We start from the raw sequence: 26970 nt of genomic DNA on the forward strand, positions 1-26970 counted from the left end.
TCTGCAGCAATACGACATCCCATCTGGTTTGGGCTTCATTTGTTTTCCAACAAGACAATGACCCGAAACACACCTCCAGACTGTGTAAGGGCTATTTGACCAAGAAGGAGAGTGATGGAGCGCTGCATGAGGACCTGGCCTACACCATCCCCCGACCTTCACCAAATTGAGGTGGTTGGGATAAGTCGGACCGCAGAGTGAAGGAAAAGCAGCCAACATGTTCTGATTGAGAGAATGCCAAGTGTTTGCAAAGCTGACATCAAGGCAAATGGTGGCTATTTGAAGAATATTAAATATAAAATACATTTTGATTTCTTTAACACTTTTTTGGTTACTACATGATTCCATATGTGTTATTTCATAGTTGTGATGTTTTCACTATTATTCTACAATGTAGAATATAGTAAAAAATAAAGAAAAACCCTTGAATGAGTAGGTATTCTAAAACCTTTGACCGGTAGTGAATATTAGGCCTATCTGGCTTATATGATTATGATGGTTATAATGCATGTTGACAGTGTCATAAAGTGTATTTACTTAGTCCAAGTAAAGTGACAAAGGATGGTCATAATGCTTCTTGACAGTGTCTTAAAGTTTATTTTCTTAGTCCAAGTAAAGTGATACATAATGATCATAATGCTTCATGACAGTGTCATGAAGTGTATTTAAAATATGATGGAAAAAACATGACTGTAAAGAATTTATTACACAACAGGTGTAAATATATGGGTCATGACAGTGTTATGACCATATTATGACAGGGTATGACACGTTATGTCAGCTGTTATGACATGGTTATGACTGTGTCATAACGTGTTATGACGCTGGTTGTCAAGTAGTTTTACCTTTTAAATTGGGCAGGTTTCTGACATATTTGATTGTCAGTCTTTTTCAATATATTGATTTTAAGACTCAAGTTCATATTCCCTGTCCAAGGATTTTGAGTCATCTTATTTTCTGGGAGAATGTCAATGTTAAAACTGCTTTTATGGATCACTCATGTAGAAATGAGGTTGACAGGGCATGCCAGGACATGTTCCCTGTTTTCATCAATATCCACAAACTCGCTATTGACCGACTGCTTCACTGTCTTCTACAAAGAAATGCACTGCACATTGACTTACATGTCTTCTCCCGTTGTTTGACCACTTTCATCTTCCTGACGTCATTTACACCAACGCTGGTTGAACTATCAATTGATTCTTATCGCACAAGGTGTTTAATTGAAATATCCATGTTTCAAAGCACACTGTGCACTGTACTTACACTTTCATACAGTAGTTTGGCCATAAAATAGTGTAACTTATAATTGCAACCATTCCTGAGGGACTTGAGCATGTTTATTTGTGATTATCCACTCAGGAAATCTTTTTTATCAATGAGGATACCATACAATTGTAAAGACAAGTAAACAAGTTCTCAACGTAGCAACTTTGGCATCGCCATATGTCACCAAGACAAGAAAACATCCTTTCCATACGTCTAGGCATATGGTAGGTCCTGTTAAATAAAACGTTGTGTCACCTTGCTAGCTAGCCACCTGTTGGCGTGTGAGCAACAGAGATGGGATTTGAAATGACATGGAAAAACAACCGAAACACATATTTCCTGTTGATTTTATGCAGGCGGCCATATGTTTATCTTGTTGACCTTTGAGGTGTCCAACGGCATGTCATACACTCTGTCGCCATAGCTACAGAGGCATGAAGAACAAAACGTAGGGGTCAAGAACACAGAGGCTTTGAAAAACACACCCGTCTGTTCTCGCTTCGTTTCTCCCTCCTTTTTTCCCCCTATCTGATGCAGCGCACGTCCAAACAAACGACTGTGATTTGCATGATGTGATCGGCTACTGCTTTCCTGCAGCTCTTTGCAACAACAGGACTGACTGCCAGAGCTGTGAGGGAAAAGGCTGTAGGCCTATAGATATCTCGCAGAGCAATCAGGAAAATATGGTGTGCCCAAATGTGTGACAGACACAAAGTGTCACATCACATTAATCTTTTATCCTGTTGGGGTTTATGTGCCACAGTGTTGCAGGGTTGAGGTGAGCTGATTGTTAAAAAGTGGGACAGGTCGGCTGGGGGAGATAGTTTTTACTGGCAACAAATGGTCCATTCAGTGGAGATACTGATCTACCCACCAAGGCGGCTTCCAACTGATCTAACGACAGTAAACCTTACTTTTTTTCTTCTTCTTAACAAAACACATATTTTAAACACTGACATAAACAATAGCTGGTTGAAACTTTTAATAGGATGTCCTTCAACTTCAAATAGAACTTTATACATATTGTTAGCCGGAGAGAATGATGACGGGAGGAAGCAAGTTCAATCTTTGTGATTAAACCAATTACTGGTGAATTATGGGAAATAATACACTTAAATACTATCACAATTTTGCCATTTACACAATTTATTAAGGTACAGCTGGTCAGAGCAGCAGACGTGCCTGCAAGTGAATTAAAATTAAGCAAATAGAATGTACGGAAACAGTCAAAGCGAAAATAAGACTGTAATTTGATTTTCGAAAATTCAGATATGGAAAAATGTACATCAGTGAATCGAGAGAGGCATGAGCAAACTTGTATCTATTGGAATGCAAATTATATATTTATCACTCTGGGCTGGGAAAACAGCAATCACTTGGATGTTGCTTGTTCTGCTTGTATGATAATCGTTCCAGCTGGGTGCCTAACACCACTATTTTCTTATTTGGTCAAAAGTAGTTCCTCTGTGTGTACTATACATAAAGTATCTTGTCAATGTTAGGTTTTACCCATTGTTCCAGTGCACATCCTGCAGATCAATTTCCTTATTGTTAGGAATAAAACATGTTTAGGGTTTGTGTTTCATTGCAGTTCCATTTCTGTTATAGCATCGTTGCTGTTAATACATCAACTTTATTTACCTAGACTAGGAATTATACAACCTGCACAAATAGTGAAATACAGCCTTGCCAAAACAGATTAAGCGTTGAGGGGAAACATGCTGTACCTACTTTACTCACATCACAACTGCTGCTACCAGACTCTTATTATACTGCTGTTTATACACTGTCCCCATCCCCCCTTTCCCAAAACACGTGTAAATATTGGAATATAAATTGTGCCTTCCTGTATTATATTTATGCTAAAATGTTTATTCTATTCTACTGAGCCATTTACTTGATGTTCTTATTCGTATATGTATTTATTATTTGAGAAGGAACGTGCAAGTAAGCATCTCATTGGATGATTTTTACCATGTGCATCCCATACATATGACTAACAAAATTAGAAACTGCTCCAAATGCCCTCTAAGGAGAGAGTAGGTCGTTATAGTGGTAGAGACCATTTACTTTAAGTTGTCAAGAGTAATAATTCAGTAACAATTCAGCTGCAATGGTGTAGCTGTTGCAAGAATGAATCATTAAAGGGATAGAAGAACTACTCAGCAAAAAAAAGTAATGCCCCTTTTTCAGGACCCTGTCTTTCAAAGATAATTCGTAGAAATCCAAATAACTTCACAGATCTTCATTGTAAAGGGTTTAAACAGTGTCCCAACTTCTTATGGCTGAGATCCCGTTAATGGGATCGACTTGACAAAAGCCAGTGAAAGTGCAGGGCTCCAAAATCAATTTTTCCAGCCAAAGAGAGGAGTCACAAAAAGCAGCAATAGAGATAGAATTAATCAGATGACACTCATAGGACTTCATGTTACACAATACATGTATGTTTTGTTCGATAAAGTTCATATTTATATCCAAAAATCTTAGTTTACATTAACGCGTTATGTTCAGTAATGTTTTGCCTCCATAACATCCGGTGATTTTGCAAATTTACAGAAATACTCAGAATAAAAATTCATAAAAGTTACAAGTATTATACATGGAACTTTAGATAAACTTCTCCTTAATGCAACTGCTGTGTCAGATTTCAAAAAAACGTTACGGAAAAAGCACACTATGCTATAATCTGAGTACAGCGCTCAGAGCCCAAACAAGCCATACACATATCCGCCATGTTGTGGAGTCAACAGAAGTCAGAAATAGTATTATAAATATTCACTTACCTTTGATGATCTTCATCAGAATGCACTCCCAGGAATCCCAGTTCCACAATAAATGTTTGTTTTGTTCGATAACGTCCATAATTTATGTCCAAATACCTCCTTTTTGTTCGCGCGTTTAGTTCCAAAATCCAAATTGATGACGCGTAGGTCAGACGAAAAGTAAAAAAATTCCATTACAGTTCGAAGAAACATGTCAAACGATGTATAGAATCAATCTTTAGGATGTTTTTAACATAAATCTTCAATAATGTTTCAACCGGAGAATTCCTTTGTCTTCAGAAATGCGATGGAACGCAGGTCGCTCTCACGGGAGCGCGCATGATCAACTCATGCCAGACACCTGACTTAAAGAGCTCTCCTTCCCTCATTCTTCACAGTAGAAGCATCAAACAAGGTTTTAAAGACGGTTGACATCTAGTGGAAGCCTTAGGAAGTGAAATATGACCCCAAAGACACTGTATATTGGATAGGCAAACCTACAAACCTCAGATTTCCCACTTCCTGGTTGGATTTCTTCTCAGGTTTTCACCTGCCATATGAGTTCTGTTATACTCACAGATATCATTCAAACAGTTTTAGAAACTTCAGAGTGTTTTCTATCCAAATCTAATAATATGCATATCTTAGCTTCTGGGACTGAGTAGCAGGCAGTTTACTCTGGGCACCTTATTCATCCAAGCTACTCAATACTGCCCCCATCCATAAGAAGTTAAATGAACAATGAACAATTCATGAACATGCACCTGTGGAATGTTCGTTAAGACACTAACAGCTTACAGATGGTAGGCCATTAAGGCCACAGTTATTAAATATTAGGCCACTAAAGAGGCCTTTCTACAGACTCTGAAAAACAGCAAAAGAAAGATGCCCAGGGTCCCTGCTCATCTGCGTGAACGTGCCTTAGGCATGCTGCAAGGAGGCATGAGGATTGCAGATGTGGCCCGGGAAATAATTTGCATTGTCCGTACTGTGAGATGCCTAAGACAGCGCTACAGGGAGACAGGACGGACAGCTGATTGTCCTCGCAGTGGCAGACCACGTGTAACAACAGCTGCACAGGATCGGTACATCCGAACATCACACCTGCGGGACAGGTACAGGATGGCAACAACAACTGCCCCTAGTTACACCAGGAAGGCACAATCCCTCAATCAGTGCTCAGACTGTCCGCAATAGGCTGAGATCGGCTGGACTGAGGGCTTGTAGGCCTGTTGTAAGGCAGGTCCTCACCAAACATCACCGTCAGCAACATTGTTTATGGGCGCAAACCCACCATCGCTGGACCAGACAGGACTGGCAAAAGGTGCTCTTCACTGACAAGTGGCGTTTTTGTCACACCAGGGGTGATGGTCGGATTTGTGTTTATAGATGTTGCTTCAATATATCCACATAATTTTCAATGCTCATGATGCCATCTATTTAGTGAAGTGCACCAGTCCCTCCTGCAGCAAAGCACCCCACAACACGATGCTGCCACCCCCGTGCTTCACGGTTGGGATGGTGTTCTTCGGCTTCCCTTTTTCCTCCAAACATATTGATGGTCATTATGGCCAAACAGATCAATTTTTGTTTCATCAGACCAGAGGACATTTCTCCAAAAAGTACGATCTTTGTCCCCATGTGCAGTTGCAAAACGTAGCCTGGCTTTTTTACGGCAGTTTTGGAGCAATGGCTTCTTCCATAGCCTTTCAGGTTAGGTCGATATAGGACTTGTTTTACTGTGGATATAGAGATACTTTTGTACCTGTTTCCTCCAGGATCTTTACAAAGTCCTTTGCTGTTGTTCAGGGATTGATTTGCACTTTTCGCAGCAAAGTACGTTTATCTCTAGGAGACAGAACGCATCTCCTTCCTGAGCTTCCTGAGCGGTATGACGGCTGCGTTGTCCGGTTGTGTTTATACTTGCGTACTATAGTTTGTACAGATGAACAGGTGTTTGGAAATTGCTCCCAAGGGTAAACCAAACTTGTGGAGGTCTACAACTTGTGAAGGTCTTGGCTGATTTTGTGTATATACAGTGGGGAGAAGAAGTATTTGATACACTGACAATTTTGCAGGTTTTCCTACTTACAAAGCATGTAGAGGTCTGTAATTTTTATCATAGGTACACTTCAACTGTGAGAGACGGAATCTAAAACAAAAATCCAGAAAATCACATTGTATGATTTTTAAGTAATTAATTTGCATTTTATTGCATGACATAAGTATTTGATACATCAGAAAAGCAGAACTGAATATTTGGTACAGAAACCTTAGTTTGCAATTACAGAGATCATACGTTTCCTGTAGTTCTTGACCAGGTTTGCACACACTGCAGCAGGGATTTTGGCCCACTCCTCTATACAGACCTTCTCCAGATCCTTCAGGTTTCGGGGCTGTCGCTGGGCAATACGGACTTTCGGCTCCCTCCAAAGATTTTCTATTGGGTTCAGGTCTGGAGACTGGCTAGGCCACTCCAGGACCTTGAGATGCTTCTTACGGAGCCACTCCTTAGTTGCCCTGGCTGTGTGTTTCGGGTCGTTGTCATGCTGGAAGACCCAGCCACGACCCATCTTCAATGCTCTTACTGAGGGAAGGAGGTTGTTGGTCAAGATCTCGCGATACATGGCCCCATCCATCCTCCCCTCAATACGGTGCAGTCGTCCTGTCCCCTTTGCAGAAAAGCATCCCCAAAGAATGATGTTTCCACCTCCATGCTTCACGGTTGGGATGGTGTTCTTGGGGTTGTACTCATCCTTCTATTCCTCCAAACACGGCGAGTGGAGTTTAGAGCAAAAAGCTCTATTTTTGTCTCATCAGACCACATGACCTTCTCCCATTCCTCCTCTGGATCATCCAGATGGTCATTGGCAAACTTCAGACGGGCCTGGACATGCGCTGGCTTGAGCAGGGGGACCTTGCGTGCGCTGCAGGATTTTAATCCATGACGGCGTAGTGTGTTACTAATGGTTTTCTTTGAGACTGTGGTCCCAGCTCTCTTCAGGTCATTGACCAGGTCCTGCCGTGTAGTTCTGGGCTGATCCCTCACATTCCTCATGATCATTGATGCCCCACGAGGTGAGATCTTGCATGGAGCCCCAGACCGAGGGTGATTGACCGTCATCTTGAACTTCTTCCATTTTCTAATAATTGTGCCAACAGTTGTTGCCTTCTCACCAAGCTGCTTGGCTATTGTCCTGTAGCCCATCCCAGCCTTGTACAGGTCTACAATTTATCCCTGATGTCCTTACACAGCTCTCTGGTCTTGGCCATTGTGGTGAGGTTGGAGTCTGTTTGATTGAGTGTGTGGACAGGTGTCTTTTATACAGGTAACGAGTTCAAACAGGTGCAGTTAATACAGGTAATGAGTGGAGAACAGGAGGGCTTCTTAAAGAAAAACTAACAGGTCTGTCAGAGCCGGAATTCTTACTGGTTGGTAGGTGATCAAATACTTATGTCATGCAATAAAATGCAAATTAATTACTTAAAAATCATACAATGTGATTTTCTGGATTTTTGTTTTAGATTCCGTCTCTCACAGTTGAAGTGTACCTATGATAAAAATGACAGACCTCTACATGCTTTGTAAGTAGGAAAACCTGCAAAATCGGCAGTGTATCAAATACTTGTTCTCCCCACTGTATGTAAACTTCTGACCCACTGGAATTGTGATCCAGTGAATTATAAGTGAAATAATCTGTCTGTAAACAATTATTGAAAAAATTACTTGTGTCATGCACAAAGTAGATGTCCTAATCGACTTCCCAAAACTATAGTTTATTAACAAGAAATGTGTGGATTGGTTGAAAAACTAGTTTTAATGACTCCAACCTAAGTGTATGTAAACTTCCGACATCAACTGTATATACAGGGTCAGTGCCAATACCAAAATGTACTGTCTCACCTAGCTATCTTAAGATGAATGCACTAATTGCAAATTCGCTCTGGATAAGATCGTCTGCTAAATGACTTTTGTACGTAAAGGTGGGGATTGGGAGAAAGTGACTGGTAGCAGGATACAAAATAATAATAATAATTGTAAAGAGTATGTCAGCAGCATAAGTGGTAGGTGGGTGTGTGGTGGTGGTGGTGAGTGTGTGTATGCAAGCGTAAGTGTGTGTGTGTGGGGGGGGGGGAGTCTTATTGTGAGTGTGTGGGTGTTACTGTGAGTGTGTGAGTGAGTGTGTGTGAGTGACAGTGTCATGATATACTGCACATACAGTGGGGAGAACAAGTATTTGATACACTGCCGATTTTGCAGGTTTTCCTACTTACAAAGCATGTAGAGGTCTGTCGTTTTTATCATAGGTACACTTCAACTGTGAGAGACGGAATCTAAAACAAACATCCAGAAAATCACATTGTATGATTTTTAAGTAATTAATTTGCATTTTATTGCATGACGTAAGTATTTGATCACCTACCAACCAGTAAGAATTCCGGCTCTCACAGACCTGTTAGTTTTTCTTTAAGAAGCCCTCCTGTTCTCCACTCATTACCTGTATTAACTGCACCTGTTTGAACTCGTTACCTGTATAAAAGACACCTGTCCACACACTCAATCAAACAGACTCCAACCTCTCCACAATGGCCAAGACCAGAGAGCTGTGTAAGGACATCAGGGCTAAAATTGTAGACCTGCACAAGGCTGGGATGGGCTACAGGACAATAGGCAAGCAGCTTGGTGAGAAGGCAACAACTGTTGGCGCAATTATTAGAAAATGGAAGAAGTTCAAGATGACGGTCAATCACCCTCGGTCTGGGGCTCCATGCAAGATCTCACCTCATGGGGCATCAATGATCATGAGGAAGGTGAGGGATCAGCCCAGAACTACACGGCAGGACCTGGTCAATGACCTGAAGAGAGCTGGAACCACAGTCTCAAAGAAAACCATTAGTAACACACTACGCCGCCATGGATTAAAATCCTGCAGCGCACGCAAGGTCCCCCTGCTCAAGCCAGCGCATATCCAGGCCCATCTGAAGTTTGCCAAGGACCATCTGGATGATCCAGAGGAGGAATGGGAGAAGGTCATGTGGTCTGATGAGACAAAAATAGAGCTTTTTGGTCTAAACTCCACTCGCCATGTTTGGAGGAAGAAGAAGGATGAGTACAACCCCAAGAACACCATCCCAACCGTGAAGCATGGAGGTGGAAACATCATTCTTTGGGGATGCTTTTCTGCAAAGGGGACAGGACGACTGCACCGTATTGAGGGGAGGATGGATGGGGCCATGTATCGCGAGATCTTGGCCAACAACCTCCTTCCCTCAGTAAGAGCATTGAAGATGGGTCATGGCTGGGTCTTCCAGCATGACAATGACCCGAAACACACAGCCAGGGCAACTAAGGAGTGGCTCCGTAAGAAGCATCTCAAGGTCCTGGAGTGGCCTAGCCAGTCTCCAGACCTGAACCCAATAGAAAATCTTTCGAGGGAGCTGAAAGTCCGTATTGCCCAGCGACAGCCCCGAAACCTGAAGGATCTGGAGAAGATCTGTATGGAGGATTGGGCCAAAATCCCTGCTGCAGTGTGTGCAAACCTGGTCAAGAACTACAGGAAATGTATGATCTCTGTAATTGCAAACAAAGGTTTCTGTAGCAAATATTAAGTTCTGCTTTTCTGATGTATCAAATACTTATGTCATGCAATAAAATGCAAATTAATTACTTAAAAATCATACAATGTGATTTTCTGGATTTTTGTTTTAGATTCCGTCTCTCACAGTTGAAGTGTACCTATGATAAAAATTACAGACCTCTACATGCTTTGTAAGTAGGAAAACCTGCAAAATCGGCAGTGTATCAAATACTTGTTCTCCCCACTGTATAAACAGGGCTTGAAAGTGACTGGTAGCAGGAATATTTAAATACTTATGGTAATGTACTTATGGCTTTCTCATCGCCGTTGGTGATCAGTCTGACCACCATTGTGTCGCCAGCAAATATATTAGTGGTAATATATACATGTAAACAGGAGTATTAGTGACCCGTGGCAGGATAGAATAGATAGGAACTAACGGTAATGGCAATCAATAATCAATTAACAGAAGTGCAGTGGTCGTAATACATCTAATTAATAATCATTTTAGCAGCAGCAGTAGTTGTTAGCCATTTCACAGTTTTATGGCCAGGGCATCAAAGCAGTACCGTCTGTCGTATGGGAGTTATGAGAACAGTCCATGTCTCGGGTGTCTGGAGTCTTTGGAAATGTTTTGTGGCTTTCCCAGATACCGCCTGACATGTACGTCCTGGATGGCTGGGAGCTCACCGGCAGTTATGCGCTGGACTGTCCGCATCACCCTCTGTAGGGCCTTCTGGTCAAGGGTGGTGCAGTTGCCATGCCAGACAGTGATACAACCAGTCAGGATTCTCTCGATGGAGCGTCCCAACTCGCTTCAGCCTCCTGAGGGAGAAGAGGCACTTCTGTGAGAAGACCATTATAAGTCATTATAAGTGATGTGGACAGAGAGGGATGTAAAGCTCTTGACCCTCTTCATTTTGGCCCGTCAATGTGGATGGGGTGTGCACCCCCCTGTTTCCTGAAGTCTACAATCAGCTGCGTGTTCTTGCACCACACTGCCAGGTCTCTGACCTCCTCCCTGTAGGCTTTCTCATCGCCAACGGTGATCAGGCTGACCACCGTCGTGTCGTCAGCAAACTTGATGAAGGAGTTGGAGTTTTGGTGTTCATTACATTTTTTTATTTGACCTTTATTTAACTAGGCAAGTCAGTTAACTTCTTATGCTAGGAAAAACTCCCTAGAAAGGCCAAAACCAAGGAAGAAACCTAGAGAGGAACCAGGCTATGAGATGTGGCCAGTCCTCTTCTGGCTGTGCCGGGTGGAGATTATAACAGAACATGGCCAAGATGTTCAAATGTTCATAAATGACCAGCATGGTCAAATAATAATAATCACAGTAGTTATCGAGGGTGCAGCAAGTCAGCAACTCAGGAGTAAATGTCAGTTGGCTTTTCATAGCCGATCATTAAGAGTATCTCTACCGCTCCTGCGGTCTCCAGGGAGTTGAAAACAGCAGGTCTGGGACAGGTAGCATGTCCGGTGAACAGGTCAGGGTTCCATAGCCGCAGGCAGAACAGTTGAAACTGGAGCAGCAGCACGGCCAGGTGGACTGGGGACAGCAAGGAGTCATCATGCCAGGTAGTCCTGACGCATGGTCCTAGGGCTCAGGTCCTCCGAGAGAGAGAAAGAAAGAGAGAAGGAGAGAATTAGAGAGAGCATACTTAAATTCACACAGGACACCGGATAAGACAGGAGAAGTACTCCAGATATAACAAACTGACCCTAGCCCCCCAACACATAAACTACTGCAGCATAAATACTGGAGGCTGAGACAGGAGGGGTCAGGAGACACTGTGGCCCCATCCGATGATACCGCCGGACAGGGCCAAACAGGAAGGATATAACCCCACCCACTTTGCCAAAGCACAGCCCCCACACCACTAGAGGGATACCTTCAACCACCAACTTACCATCCTGAGACAAGGCCGAGTATAGCCCACAAAGATCTCCGCCACGGCACAAACCAGGGGGGGGGGGGGCACCAACCCAGTACTGTGTGTGCAACGTTTTATACTGATCCAATGAACCATTGCATTTCTGTTCAAAATGTTGTATCAAGACTGCCCAAATGTGGCTAATTTGTTTATTAATAACTTTTCATGTTCAAAACTGTGCACTCTCCTCAAACAATAGTATGATATTATTTCACTGTAATAGCTACTGTAAATTGGACAGTGTAGTTAGATTAACACGAATTTAACTTTCGGGCAATATCCGATATGTCTATGTCCTGGTTATGTCCTATGTTCTTGTTACTTACAACCTCATGCTAATCACATTAGCCTACGTTAGCTCAACCGTTCCGCAGGGGACCCACCAATCCTGAAGAAGTTTTAACTCTCATATTCAACAATAATCCCATATTGTGTCTACCCTGCACATGAACCTCTGTTCAAGAATGTTGTTTTTCTGTGGAAACATCGGAACCATGTTGGGTACTCAACGTCTACCACTTCAATAATCAACAAGACATGTTGTACTTCTGAGTCATTCTGTGTCGCCTGTTTGAGTGCTGCCATTCTGCAGGGTGGAAGGCACCCATAAATAAATTCTCCATCTACAACCACAGCCTCCGAGGGAGCTTGTCTTTGTTGATTTGTCACATTGAGCGTGCAGTGAGAGATTTCAGTCCCAGGCGGTCTGTCTGTCAGACAATGTGAGCAGGATACATACTCACTGGAAAAAGGGGAGAGGAAAAAAGGGAGAGCGCAGAGGAGGAGTGGGGAATTCGGGCCCTGATGGGTCTAGTCTGGCCAAAGGTTCACGTCAGAGGCGTGAGGTCGCTGCCAGCACGTGGCATCTGCACGTTGTCCATACCACAGGGTTGCACAGTGCACTGTGGTCCCCGAGACCTCATACGCTCAGATCCTCCATTAGCAGTCCAGCAGAGGAAAGATGAGCCAACCAGAGGTCAGTCCCCAGAAACAGACCCACTCTGTCATGGCTGAGGTAATGACTGGTCCTGGGATGATCACAGGACACATCACTGTACTCTATACTCTTCTGTAAACTGGTCATCTCTGTATACCCGTCGCAAGACCCAATTGTTGATGCTTATTTATAAAACCCTCTTAGGCTTCACTCCCCCGTATCTGAGATATCTACTGCAGCCCTCATTCTCCACACACAACATCCGTTCTGCCAGTCACATTCTGTTAAAGGTCCCCAAAGCACACACATTCCTAGGATGCTCGTCTTTTCAGCTCGCTGCAGCTAGCGACTGGAACGAGCTGCAACAAACACTCAAACTGGACAGTTTTATCTCAATCTCTTCATTCAAAGACTCAATCATGGACACTCTTACTGACAGTTGTGGCTGTTTTGCGTGATGTATTGTTGTCTCTACCTTCTTGCCCTTTGTGCTGTTGTCTTGTGCCCAATACTGTGTGTACCCTGTTTTGTGCTGCTACCATGTTGTGCTGCTGCCATGTTGTGTTGCTACCATGTTGTTGTCATGTTGTGTTGCTACCATGCTGTGTTGTGGTCTTAAGTCTATCTTTATGTAGTGTTGTGCTGTCTCTCTTGTCGTGATGTGTGTTTTGTCCTATATATATTTTTTTTATTAAAACAATGTTTTATCTCAGCCCCCATCCCCGAAGGAGGCCTTTTAACTTCTGGTAGAATTTGTTCTTAACTGACTTGCCTAGTTGAATAAAGGTTAATTCAAATAAAAATCTGAGGATGCATGCCATGTGCCTTATAAATAAAGGACAAGATTATGTGTGTAATACCAAGACCACGTACACACTGAAAGAGCCACCCCCCAATATGATTACGATGATTAGGATTTACTTCTGTGATTGAAATCTTCAACGCCCTGATTGATAATCCCACTGTCATTATGGGTTTTCAGGAAATTGCACGTTTTATTTAACAATGGCTTGTTAGTGTCAAGATGTTTTTGGGAAACTCACTCACTGCTGTTGTTATTACCCCCTTTCGGAACATTTTGGTCTGTTGTCTCTCTCTCTCCTCAGTATTCTCTGCCAGTGCCAAGCACCATTGATTGGTTGCCACTTTTTGTTTTGCATAATCCCGTTCATTGACAAGGTTTTCAGCGACTCTTATATTCTGTTTACTCACCTAATCCTCACATATGTCTGTCGACTGCTGCATCTTCTTTGCCTATATTTCTTCAGAGGAATCGTCTATATGAATATGCATATTCTCTGCATATAGTTAATGAATATAACTGTCAGCTCATAGCATAGGCTTTATAATACTGTAAATCCACAGGTACATTTAATAACACCCTTTACAGCTGATCCATGTGCTGCTGCCTTGAAAGGTTACGTCTCATAGCCAGTAGTATAACTGATACAGCCTGATCAACAGATCATAGCCAATTGTAAACCACCACGAAAGAAGAGGGAACAAAGGTTGTGTCAAGTAAGGTTATGACTATCATAAAAGAAAAGAAGGAGCACAAAAAAGGGAATGTCATTTCAAAAGTAGGCTAAGCAAGTCATAAATAGCTATGAAGGGCTCTGACTGAAATACAGAATCCCAAGAGTATGGCCTCTGAGGTGAAAGCCAATGGAATCGAGGTTAGAAACGTATCCTTGTACGGTTCTACAGACAGTATTTTAAAAAGATGGTTTGTAAACCTCATTGGTATGCTAATTGTGTCATGACATAATTATTCATAAATACTTATTTAGTATAGCCATTGCTGTACTTGAAGCCCGGGTTCCTATGTTGATATGCATTGATCATATATAACCTATAACCTCTCCAACGTAATGTCTTATCTGCCCAATCCCTTGTCAGAATATGTAAAACTGGACACAGTAGGCCCTACAGTAAATTCAACATCATCAAAATGTGTATTCTGATTCCCCTCTGAAAATAAGGTGCAAACGTAACACTATTACAAACACTTCACAAATCTATCACCTTGTATATTAGCACATCTTATCTTGTTGTTGTAGTAGGGTGGAGTGATCTACTGTGATGTACTCCGGGAATATGCATCTCCTACAATAAAAGCCTGATGAACGCAAATGCAAATAAGCGGTCCACCATATGGCAGCCTCCTCCAGCGTCACAGAGAGGGAATTAAAACCTTTTCTCAATATAGGGGGTGCTGTTTCAACATTAGCATTTATCGTCTCCAAATTAAACTGCCTCATACTCAATTCTTGCTCGTACAATATGCATATTATAGTTATTATTGGATAGAAAACACTCTCTAGTTTCTATAGCCGTTTGAATTATGTCTCTGAGTGAAACAGAGCTCATTCTACAGCACTTTTCCTGATATGGAGTGAGATTTCAGACATTTTGGCCTCTAGTCCCAGGTCAGTTTTAAAGTCCCTGTAAATCCTATGAGGATACAAACACTGCCCATGCCTTCCTCTAGATGTCAGTAAGAGGTGACAATTTGAATGGAGTCGATTGCGCAATCAGGGCCCGTATAAAACAGAAAAGACCGGATGTACCGTTCTTTTCCTGCTGCGCCTCACGCAAGGTGGACGTCGGACTCTCTCTCTTTCCAAGCGTTGGTTTAGCCACTTATATATCGCCGGTCATGTTTTTACTCGTTATAGGTGTTAAAAACATCATAAGGTAGTTAATTTAAACCGTTTTATAGCAATTTATATCCGTTTAGTGCGATTTTGAGGCATTGCTTTGTGATGCACATTGAAGCACCGGGCACGTTTCGGGGTCCCGGTCGAACGTTAGTGGGCATTTCGACGGACAAGAGGACAGCTTTCGACCAAAAGAAGATTAGACCCAAGAAAGGATACATTGCCCACGATACTGATGGAAGAACAGCTCACAGTAAGAACTATTTATGATGATAAATCGTTGTTCTGTCAAAATGTTATACGCATATTTACGCATATTCCGCCATTTTTTTTTGGTATAGCTTCGCTTGGCGAACCCTGTATTGCACAGTAAGGATACTTTTAGAAATGTAAATCAGCGATTGCATTAAGAACTAATTTGTCTTTCGATTGCTGTCCACCCTATATTTTTTAGTCAAGTTTACGATTAGTTATTCATTACGCCAGATCACTGTCCAAAATGGAGCCCGACATTTTCAGGCTTGTTTTGCTAGTATTGTCATGTTATAACCACGTTTTTTTGTGGCTAAATATGCACATTTTCGAACAAACTCTATATGTATGTTGTAAAATGATGTTACAGGAGTGTCATCGGAAGAATTCTGAGAAGGTTAGTGAAAAAATTAATACATTTTGGCGATGATTACGTTATCCTCTCTTTGGCTTGTATCAATGCTCGGGTAACGTTTGCACATGTGGTATGCTAATATAACGATTTATTGTGTTTTCGCTGTAAAACACTTAGAAAATCTGAAATATTGTCTGGATTCACAAGATCTGTGTCTATCGATTGCTGTAGGCTGTGTATTTTTCAGAAGTGTTTTAGGATGATTCTTTTGGTAATTGACGTCGGTCTCTGTAATTATTCCGGCTGCTTCCAACGCTATTTCAGATTGCAGCTGCAATGTAGAACTGTAATTTATACCTGAAATATGCACATTTTTCAAAAAAAAACTATCCTATACCATGAATATGTTATCAGACTGTCATCTTATGAAGTTGTTTCTTGGTTAGTGGCTATATATATCTTTATTTAGTCGAATTAGTGATAGCTACTCATGCAGGAAAAAAATGGTGGAGAAAAATAGTGGTGTCTTTTGCTATCATGGTTAGCTAATAGATTTACATATTGTGTCTTCCCTGTAAAACATTTTAAAAATCAGAAATGATGACTGGATTCACAAGATCTGTATCTTTCATCTGGTGTCTTGGACTTGTGATTTAATGATATTTAGATGCTTGTATTTACTTGTGACGCTATGCTAGGCTATGCTAGTCAGCTTTTTTACTGTGGGGGGTGCTCCCGGATCCGGGATGGTGACTCGTGAAAAGATAAGGAAAGGGTGACAGGCCAACACGGCCGGGCCTGATTCCCAATAGTCACACGTCATGATTACACGGCACCTAGAGCCCAGTTTGAAGTCAGGGAAATATCAGATGTAATGGAAAGTGTTGTGTCATTGTCAAAGCAAATGGGTCTACCACAAAGATACACTGACCCGACAACGCATGTGTCTGGAGTACTTAACAATGCCGCAAAATGACAAGTATCGTTGTTTACTGAAGGGGAAATGTGTGCGGAATCAAATGGGAGACATGAGAACAGTATCAGAATTTGGACTACTTAGAATGCAGTGAGCTTTAAGAATACAGTTGTGTCACGCCCTGATCTGTTTCACCTGTCTTTGTGCTCGTCTCCAACCCCCTCCAGGTGTCGCCCATCTTCCCCATTATCCCCTGTGTACTTGTACCTGTGTTTTCTGTTTGTCTGTTGCCAGTTCGTCTTGTTTGTCAAGCTTATCAGCGTTTGTCCTCTAAGGTCCTGTCTATCTGTCGGTAACAGGGTTGACATGTTATGCTCGACCCGCTCAGTTTGCCACCACAAAACACCAGAGAATGGTCAAAAAGATTAGAACCAGCTCACCTGCTTTTACACTATGAGTTGACTCTTAAATGTTCAATGTTTCTTTTGAAACATATATTTTAAAAGGAATAGCAGGGTTGACCTTAAAATGAGGGACAGACGCAAATGAATCACTAATCACATTAAATAAATAATCATCTTCAAAAATGACTTTGTCAAAGCAACAAAATATCTTGGTCCGTTTTACCTTTATTTAACCAGGCAAGTTTTAAGAACAAATTCTTATTTTCAATGACGGCCTAGGAACAGTGGGTTAACTGCCTTGTTCAGGGGCAGAACGACATATTTTTACCTTGTCAGCTCAGGGATTCAATCTTGCAACCTTTCGGTTACTAGTCCAACACTCTAACCACTAGGCTACCTGCCGCCACGAATGATGGTGAATGGATACGTTCAAAGTGGGTCAAAATCTTCCTAGACGTGACACAAGGTTTACATGCTGAATTTTGGCACTATAGCAAGTCTTTATTCATAATTACAAATCTGATTTATTGAATTCTGCATGTGGTCTAACATTCAATATTGGTGAACAATTTCTACTTAAAATACCAAAAAGATGCAAAATATGTCATATACTATCCTACTTTTGCCTTGGCTGTGAGTGTCTGATGTGCTTAAAAAACAATTGGCTTAAAAGCCATTCAATCTAATAATAATACTTTCAATGGATGAGGTAGAGAATGTTGTTGAAGAACACGTTTGGCTTGAGGCAGTAACCTTCATGGCGTCCTCTCCGTTCAAATACAGAAGAAGTTTAATTAAACTAATAGAACGTCACATCTTTGTCCATGAGTCACAGCAAGAGTGTTCTACATGTATCTATTGAAATGAGGACCAGGACAAAACAAAAAATATAACATGTATTAACATCCCTTTATTTGGAATATACTTTTATAACTTTACAAAGAAAAAGGCTGTGTGAAGGTATCTCTTTCAGGGAGGCGGTAAAAATGATCATGGCTTTTGCAAACATAATTAAGAGTGCACATGTGAAGTGTGAGACTCAGTGCAATTTGCTTAAATTCCCTTGGCCTTTATCATGATAACTATTGGTTTGTTTGAGTTAATTAAAGTAATAAATAGCATTCTTACTGATGGCCATTCAAAGGTAGAATTCAAATGCCTGCTTAAAGACAAACATGTAGTCCCATCAACCTGAACTAACAAATCCATGTGTATTTCTGCTAGTAAAAACATAAATAATCCCCCAAAACTATTTTGTATTGCATTTTTTTAGCATCGATATAAGCCACTCATCAAGTGCGTGTAGTTTGTCAGTTGACATGCATTTGCACCTCGTTTGGCAGAGAACAAAATGGCCTGGGAATTCACTCAATAAGCGGTATTGCAGAGTGCTTACAGTATATTCCATTTATATTGAACTGTTCAACTCGCTAGGGGCCAGGGCTGTATCTGTTTTGGTTTTTGGAAAAGCATTATGATAATTAAGGAGAAAGAATTGAACCGTCCACATAATATTATAGGTCATTCACTGGTACGATTACCATGTTTGTCTCAATTCATTTGACCAACTGTGATGGGATTCCCAAAGTAGACGGCCTCACTCATTATGTTCATTTTGATTCATAAGGCAATTCCCCCAGAAGACCAGCAGGTTCTCATTTAAACCAATGTTTACTGGAGCTTTGGACAACTGTTACATGTGAATGTGCCATTCAGCTTGCCATTTCTCCGACACCTTAGAGAAACTCTTGTTGTTCTCAATGAGTAGTGTACTTTCCATCTGCACTTTGCTAGTCTACTCTCCTCTTGCGCTGTCACCTTGACTCTTTTAACAATTTTACAAAATTAAATAAAATTGTATTTGTCACATGCGTCGAATACAACAAGTGTAGACCTTACAGTGAATGCTTACTTACAAGCCCTTTAATAAAAAATAAAAAAAACAAGGTAAGAGATAAGAATAACAAACAATTAAAGAGCAGTTGTAAATAACAATAGCGGGACTATATACAGAGGGTACCGGTACAGAGTCAATGTCGATGTGTGGGGGCACCGGTGTCGAGATAATTGAGGTAATATGTACATGTAGGTAGAGTTATTAAAGTTACTATGCATAGATAATAACAGAGAGTAGCAGTATCGTTTCGGGGGGGTGGGTTGAGTCTTTGACAATTTTTAGGGCCTTCCTCTGACAATGCCTGGTATAGAGGTCTTGGATGGCAGGAAGCTTGGCCCCGGTGATGTACTGGGCTGTACGCACAACCTTCTGTAGTACTTTGTGGTAAGAGGCTGAGCAGTTGCCATACAAGGCAGTGATGCAACCCGTCAGGATGCTCTCGATGGTGCAGCTGTAACAGTATAACTTTAGTACGTCCCCTCGCCCCGACACGGGCGCAAACCAGGGACCCTCTGCACACATCAACAACAGTCACCCACGAAGCGTCGTTACCCATCGCTCCACAAAAGCCGCGGCCCTTGCAGAGCAAGGGGCAACCCTACTTCTAGGTTTCAGAGCAAGTGACGTAACTGATTGAAACGCTAGTAGCGCGTACCCGCTAACTAGCTAGCCATTTCACATCCGTTACACAGCTGTAAAATCTTTTGAGGATCTGAGGACCCATGCCAAATCTTTCAGTCTCCTGAGGAGGAACAGGTTTTGTCGTGCCCTCTTCACGACTATCTTGGTGTGCTTGGACCATTTTAGTTTGTTGGTGATGAGGATGCCAAGGAACTTGAAGCTCTCAACCTGCTCCACTACAGCCCCGTCGATGAGACTGGGGGCGTGCTCAGTCCTGCTTTTCCTGTAGTCCACAATCATCTCCTTTGTCTTGACTATGTTGAGGGAGAGGTTGTTCTCCTTGCACCACACGGTCAGGTCTCTAACCTCCTCCCTATTGGCTGTCTTATCGTTGTCGGTGATCAGGCCTACCACTTGTGTCATCAGCAAACTTAATGATGGTGTTGGAGTCGTGCCTGGCCATGCAATCATGAGTGAATTGGGAGTACAGGAGGGGGCTGAGCACGCACCCCTGAGGGGCCCCCCCAACACAAGATGTTGTTTGGAGTAACACCCGACTGCAGAAAACTAATCAGACATGAAGTCACTCATTCCAATGCCCCTCTCTGAGTTCTTAATTGAACTCCTACTATAGATATGTAAATGATGGACTCAATTTAATCACCTTCTCATCAATCAAGCTTGTAACTTCCATGCCCTGTCATCTAGGAGACACAGCATGAGGTCTAGGTGAGGATAATGTGAAAGTACTATCATTGTCTAGGGAAAGAGAGAAAAAAGATACTTGGCTAGATTAAATAAAACGATGTTAGATGTAGGAATTTTGTTAAAACATATTTACGGATGTTGTCACTTCCACTTTAGACAGAATCAAAGAACCCACAAGAAGACTTACATATATTGGATGCAAGATAAAATGAACATGGCAAATGTCATTGTAGAATGGTATATAAAGGAAATGCTGCTTTGTCACCTCTCCTATCTTGTCCCTTAGAATAGAGATTTAATTGTGCAGGCAGGGAAACATTGAAAGCGTGGAGGTAAAGTGGGCGGGTGGCAGAAAGTGTTGAGGTTCTATGGAGGCTGTTGGAAAGAGTAGTGATTACAAACTTGCCAAACACAATGCGACAAGCAATTTGGAAGATGAAGGGGACTGCTTTTCGTCGTTTCAGTGGAAAGGTGGGAAGACTTGGCCCCCCATCACCTTTTAAAGGCCCAATGCAGCAGTTTTATCTCAATATCTGTCACGTTCTGACCTTTATTTCCTTTGTTTTTTCTTTATTTAGTATGGTCAGGGCGTGAGTTGGGGTGGGCAGTCTATGTTTGTATTTCTATGTTTTGCTATTTCTGTGGTTGGCCCGATATGGTTCTCAATCAGAGGCAGCTGTCAATCGTTGTCCCTGATTGGGAACCATATTTAGGTAGCCTGTTTTGTGTTGGGTTTTGTGGGTGGTTGTTTTCAGTCTTTGTGTGTCTGCACCAGATAGAACTGTTTCGGTTGTCACTTTTGTTGTTTTGTATTTTGAGTGTTCACCTTTATTATAGTAAGATGAACAATTACCACGCTGCGCATTGGTCCTCCGATCCTTCTAACTTATCTTCAGACGAGGAAGACGACAGCCGTTACAATATCAAATCATTTTTGGGTAACAATTAAGTACCTTACTGTGATTGCTTCCAGTTAAAATGGTTAAACATTAACAAAAATAGCTTCTTAGCAATGAGCAATTTCTCAAGCAATAATATTGCTTGGACTGTCTGGAAGTGGTCTGAGTGGGAGGGGAAAACTGATAACTAGCTGTGGTTATCCGTTTTAGTGGTTTAGAACTCTTTCTTATTGATCTATCAACTAATTTGGTGATGTCACCAGGCAGGCCAAAACTCCATCCCACCAAAACAGGCTGAAATTTCAGGCGGCCATTTCAAACAGCACTTAGACTAAAAGGGCATTATTGTCATTCTCACAATTTCACAGTATTATTCCAACCTCAGTGTGGAAATATACTGTATATTATCATGCCACAAGGAGAGAGCCAGATGTAGACACAGGAGGCAGATGGTTGGAGTCTTACAATGTTTATTAATCCAAAAGGAGTAGGCAAGAGAATGGTCGTGGACAGGCAAAAGTTCAAAACCAGATCAGAGTCCAGGAGGTACAGAGTGGCAGAAAGGCTTGTGGTCAAGGCAGGCAGAATGGTCAGGCAGGCGGGTACAGAGTCCAGAACAGGCAAGGGTCGAAACCGGGAGGACTAGAAGAAGGAGAATAGCAAAGGCAGGCATACGGGAAAACCCGCTGGTTGACTTGGAACATACAGGATGAACTGGCACAGAGAGATAGGAAACACAGGGATATATACACTGGGGAAAATCAGCGACACCTGGAGGGGGTGGAGACAATCACAAGGACAGGTGAAACAGATCAGGGCGTGACAGTATATAAAACACAGTAAAATCACTTTTTTTGACAGCACTGAGCCTTTTAACTGTGGCTGGTAACAAAGCAAGCAAGCTGGTGTTCAATACACGGATTACAGCTTTGCATTTATGATCCACAATACTCTGCCTGTATGTTGTGAATGTGACTCACCACTGAAACACTGTTTATGTGAATCAGTCACACTCCTCTCCCCAGGGTTCCCTGGTGATTGAATGTTCTCTGCTGTACTTGTGAGAATGTCTTTCTTTCTTTTCAAGCCAGTCAATTATGAAGTTACAGCCAAGCAGTAAGTACATTGTTGAAACTGTTATGTTGGAATATGCACTCAGGCACTATGGTCTCAGTCACCTGTGTAACAGACCTTGCCTTTTGTAAATCTTCATCAATAAATGTGTCTGAGATATGTATATAGTTGTTTTCAAAGTTCACAAAAAGTTGTATGTTTATGATGAAGTCAATATTGTACCCTCTCAAATGAAAGGGAATATCGTTGACATTCACGTTCTTGTGGAAACAATTTTTCACTGAGGAAAAATATCTGCATCTTAGATTTCTCTTTCTTTCTCTTATAAATACTGAGAGGAAATTGTGAGAGGGTTGATGACAAGTTACTCCAGTTTTTGCTGACGCATCTGTCTACCTGCTGTCTGTTGCCACGGATCTGTGCATTAGCAATAACGGTCAACTACTGTGAAATGGAGGGTCAGGACACAAAAGCCACTTAATAACATTACCATAAGCATAATGCATTACCAGTGATCTTTTTCACAAGTATCGAATGCACATTTATGAATCATATAACTATTATTGAGAGTTAGCTAAAACAATAAGGCTGAAAGTGGCCCTTTATAACGAGGAGGCATTTCAGCAAGGGCCCAACAGAGACTCAGTAGCTCAATGTGAAACAACACTGAGAGCCAAAGAGCCGGATAGATCCCTCATTTCTAATTAACCTCCCAATCCAATGAAATCTGAACCATCTTTGCATTCTGCCGAGGACATCTACCGTCCCATAGGTAACAAGGGTAGTTAGTTGCTTCACTATTTTTATACATCTTGGCATGGAAACTGATATTAATGCTGAGCTGTGAGCTCTTTTTCCCTGGTTTAGCAGGAGGGCAGGTCCTCAGATGCAGAGCTGAGCCTGTAAACTGGAGCACTAGGCACCTTTGTTAACCCTTTCGAATCAAATCCACTCTGCTTTGAAATGGTAAAAGGATGGGGGTCGGTGACCCTGCCGAAACTTGCCATACCCTGCTAATGTCAGGTGCTAAATGATTTAGAAAGCTCTATTCCCCAGTCTTGAATGACAAACGTCTAATCAGATGATACACGTTCAATACCCCCCTTCTTTCGCTCGCGAGAAATGTAAACTTTCCGGTGGTAGCCTGTGCATACAATATTTATGTGAGACATCAAACAGGTTATAGCAATACTAAGTTATGTGACAGAATGAAACTAAGTTATGTTGAGTGAGGCTGTAAATGAATTGTGCTGATGAAAAAAAAACAGACAGACTGATCAGTGTGACTTACAGGAAAAAATACTGGCCACCTTCCCCTGTGACGCTCACCCTGCTGTGAATTACAGTAGGAGAATTAACATCAAACCAATGATAGATGGAACCATCATATGTTATCAATGTCTGGTGGATTTGAATACATCAAATGGTACCCTTTCATGTTTGAAGTACAGGTTCCTGCAAATCCTATCTTTTTAAACATAGATGACAGTTTCCACCCACAATGGTTGTCATCTCGACTTCTTCCTCCACTTAAACTCACGTATTCTTAGAGCATCAACTCCATTTTAGAGCCTCAAAGTGAAATATGTATCAGGATTGAGACTATAGAATGATATACACTTCATTTACATGTTGCAGTTCAACTTAATTAAGTTTGCTTTGCAGTACCTTCACCAGTAGCATATAAACAGACCGTTTTACTGTGGTAAAATTAGATTGCAGAATGGTTTAAGGCTCTTCCCGAATAACAGATATAGACTCCACTCACAGGTATGGTTCTAGGCCAAAGTATGTATAAGAACAATACTTTACGTAAAATGTGTAAATTAAGTCATCTGGCCCTGTGTACAAGCAGTCACACCAGGTGTATAGTAGTAATCCTGCCCTGTATATAAACAGTCAGTTGTGCAGTTCTTATAGTCAGTTGTTGTGCAGCCATTGTCTGACTCACATTTTGAAATCAGTTTAGTAACATTACCTCTAAAAGTAGATTGAGTCTTTGGTTTACACAGCTCTGATTAAGAAAATAATACTCCTCCCAATTAATTTTCACAACAAACAAAGATCCCCATTGACATCATCAATTTTGTAAGACAATATGAAGGTAATGGGAAAGTCTTGACCATGTTTGCTGCAGTTATAAGCCAGGAAGACGGACCGGTAAACCATAAAAGCACAAACAGGGGTCAATTTTGAACCTCCAAACCTCATAAGGATCCTTCTGATATTTTAGGACTTTGTCAAGCAACTAGTTACTGACCAAAACATTTAATGTTTGATCATTTCTGTGTTAATATGGAGGAATGGAAAAATATATGTATTTTGTAGTGATGCACAACAACCACTATGGCAACCACTATAACAAAATAATAAATAATAATGTAATAATAATTAAAAAACATATTTCAATTCCAGTTAATGTCTCTATACCATGTTGAGAGCCTCATCTTTAAGACGCAATATGAACTGAGTTAATAGCTCAAAGTTAGCGCTAAAGGTCTGATGGCACCAGCGCACATATTGCCTATGGTGGTCGCTATCTTAGGTCATTGGTTCCCAACCATTTTCACTTAGTGCACCACCAACTGAATTTTGCTCTGGCGGGAGTATCCCTGAAGTACCCCCTCATGTGCATTTTACCAGTAAATCTATGGTCTCATGAGTCTTCTCAAGTTACCCCTGTGGATCGGCCAAGTACCCCCAGGGGTCCTAGTACCCCTAGTTGGGAACCACAGTACATCAGATTAGCACAATAACCAATTTCTCAGCTTCTGAGTATCACAGAAACATAACACTTTGAATTAATAAAATGTACAATAATGACAAGTTGCTATGGATGAAATTTATCAAAATAACTGCTTAAAATTATTATCTTCTATCAAATTTGATGATATATTTGTGAAAATGGAAACATACTGTATATTCTTATCTTGGGGAATTTATGTCATAGGCCTGTCACGCCCTGATCTGTTTCACCTGTCTTTGTGATTGTCTCCACCCCCATCCAGGTGTCGCCTATCTTCCCCATTATCCCCTGTGTATTTATACCTGTGATCCCTGTTTGTCTGTTGCCAGTATGTCTAGTTTGTCAAGCTTACCAACGTTGTCCAGTCAGCTCCTGTCTTTTCCCAGACTCTCTTTTTCTCGCCCTCCTGATTTTTGACCCTTACCTGTCCTAACCCTGAACCCACCTGCCTGACCACTCTGCCTGCCCCTGAGCCTGCCTGCCGTCCTGTACCTTAGCCCCTATCTGGATTTTCGACCTCTGCCTGACCTGACCCTAAGTCTGCCTGCCGTCCTGTACCTTTGCCTCTGTTGCTGTAATAAACATTGTTACTTCGACACTGTCTGCATCTGGGTCTTACCTTATCCTGAGAAGGCCTGGTCATAGGGATACATAAGCATCAATGAACACATATAGCAAGTTTTGAGATACTTTATAGCATGCTGCCTTTGTATAACACATTATGCATGTGTTCATAAAACCTAAATGATGTCATAGAGGGGCATGATTTTTATGAATCCCAATAACAAATGTTTTCATTTACTATTGGGTAACGACACTCCAAAGCCATGAATAGTGCATTGTTCACTGCTGCTTTACAGAGAGTGTGGAGCAAACGTGACTCATAAACATAATGAACATGTTGGAACGCTACACCAAGGTCTATAAATTGGAGCCTTGTAAATTTCCAACCCTGGCCATATCACAGCAGTAGCCTTCCCTTATCCTTTCTTTTCATTTCTCTTTCACCTTATCACAAATCTCTATTATCACTCTGTCCTCTCTGTGCCATGCAGCGTCTGTCTCTCTCAAACACCGCCTCTTCACTCAAGCATGGTGTTTCCTCTGGAGGAGAGAACCAGAGCCTTCTTTCATTTCCTCTACTTGGCTAAGCAGCTTTGCCCCCTTCCATGGTTCTGGTAGCTCCTGTCTGCCCCCGCGAGAGCCCCATCTAGTCCACAATCTGAGGCCCTGTAATGCATTCCCGGGCCCATGATGATAGCTCTTATTACATGGGGGACGGCATTGTCTGCCTCACTGATAAGCCAGTGGAGTAGAGAGTGGTGTGCGCATTTGTGTGTCTGGGTGTGTGTGTGTGTGTTTGTGGTGTGTGTGTGTGTGTGTGTGTGTGTTTGTCTCCTTTCTTCCTTGTTTCTCTAGTTATTGTGTTGCTGGGTCGGACAGACATGATCCTATTAAGAATGTTGAGTCATTTCATGAGAAAGTCTGGCTTCCCATTCTTAAGCAAAGAAGTATGATAGTTCCCAAGAGGCAATGAGTCAGTACTGCCTGATTCAATTGTTGAAATATTCCCAACTAGATATAATTGTAGTGTGGATCAACATGTGTGTGGAATCAGAAGGGAATCTAATTGTAGACTTGACAGAATCCGCTTTGTGTGTGTGTGTGTGGGTGTTTGAATCCTTCTCAAATGTAACATGATTTGTGGATTCAAATACAGTATTTAAAATGTGTGTGTGTTCGTGTGTGTGCGTGCGTGCGTTTGTGCGCGCATGCGTGAGTGTGCACGTGTTCCATAATTTATGTGAGTCCTAAAGAGAATACGTATGAATGGACAAAACTCGTTGCTTGTTTGTGCTAGTTGTATAAACACATTTTTGTCTGTGCTATCGGGAATTAGGTTTACATTCTAACCCTTAACAGTGGTGGGAATTGACCTATATGCATAGGGCCA

This window comes from Salvelinus alpinus, chromosome 10 (assembly GCF_045679555.1).
Source record: "Salvelinus alpinus chromosome 10, SLU_Salpinus.1, whole genome shotgun sequence".
Taxonomy (NCBI): Eukaryota; Metazoa; Chordata; class Actinopteri; order Salmoniformes; family Salmonidae; genus Salvelinus; species Salvelinus alpinus.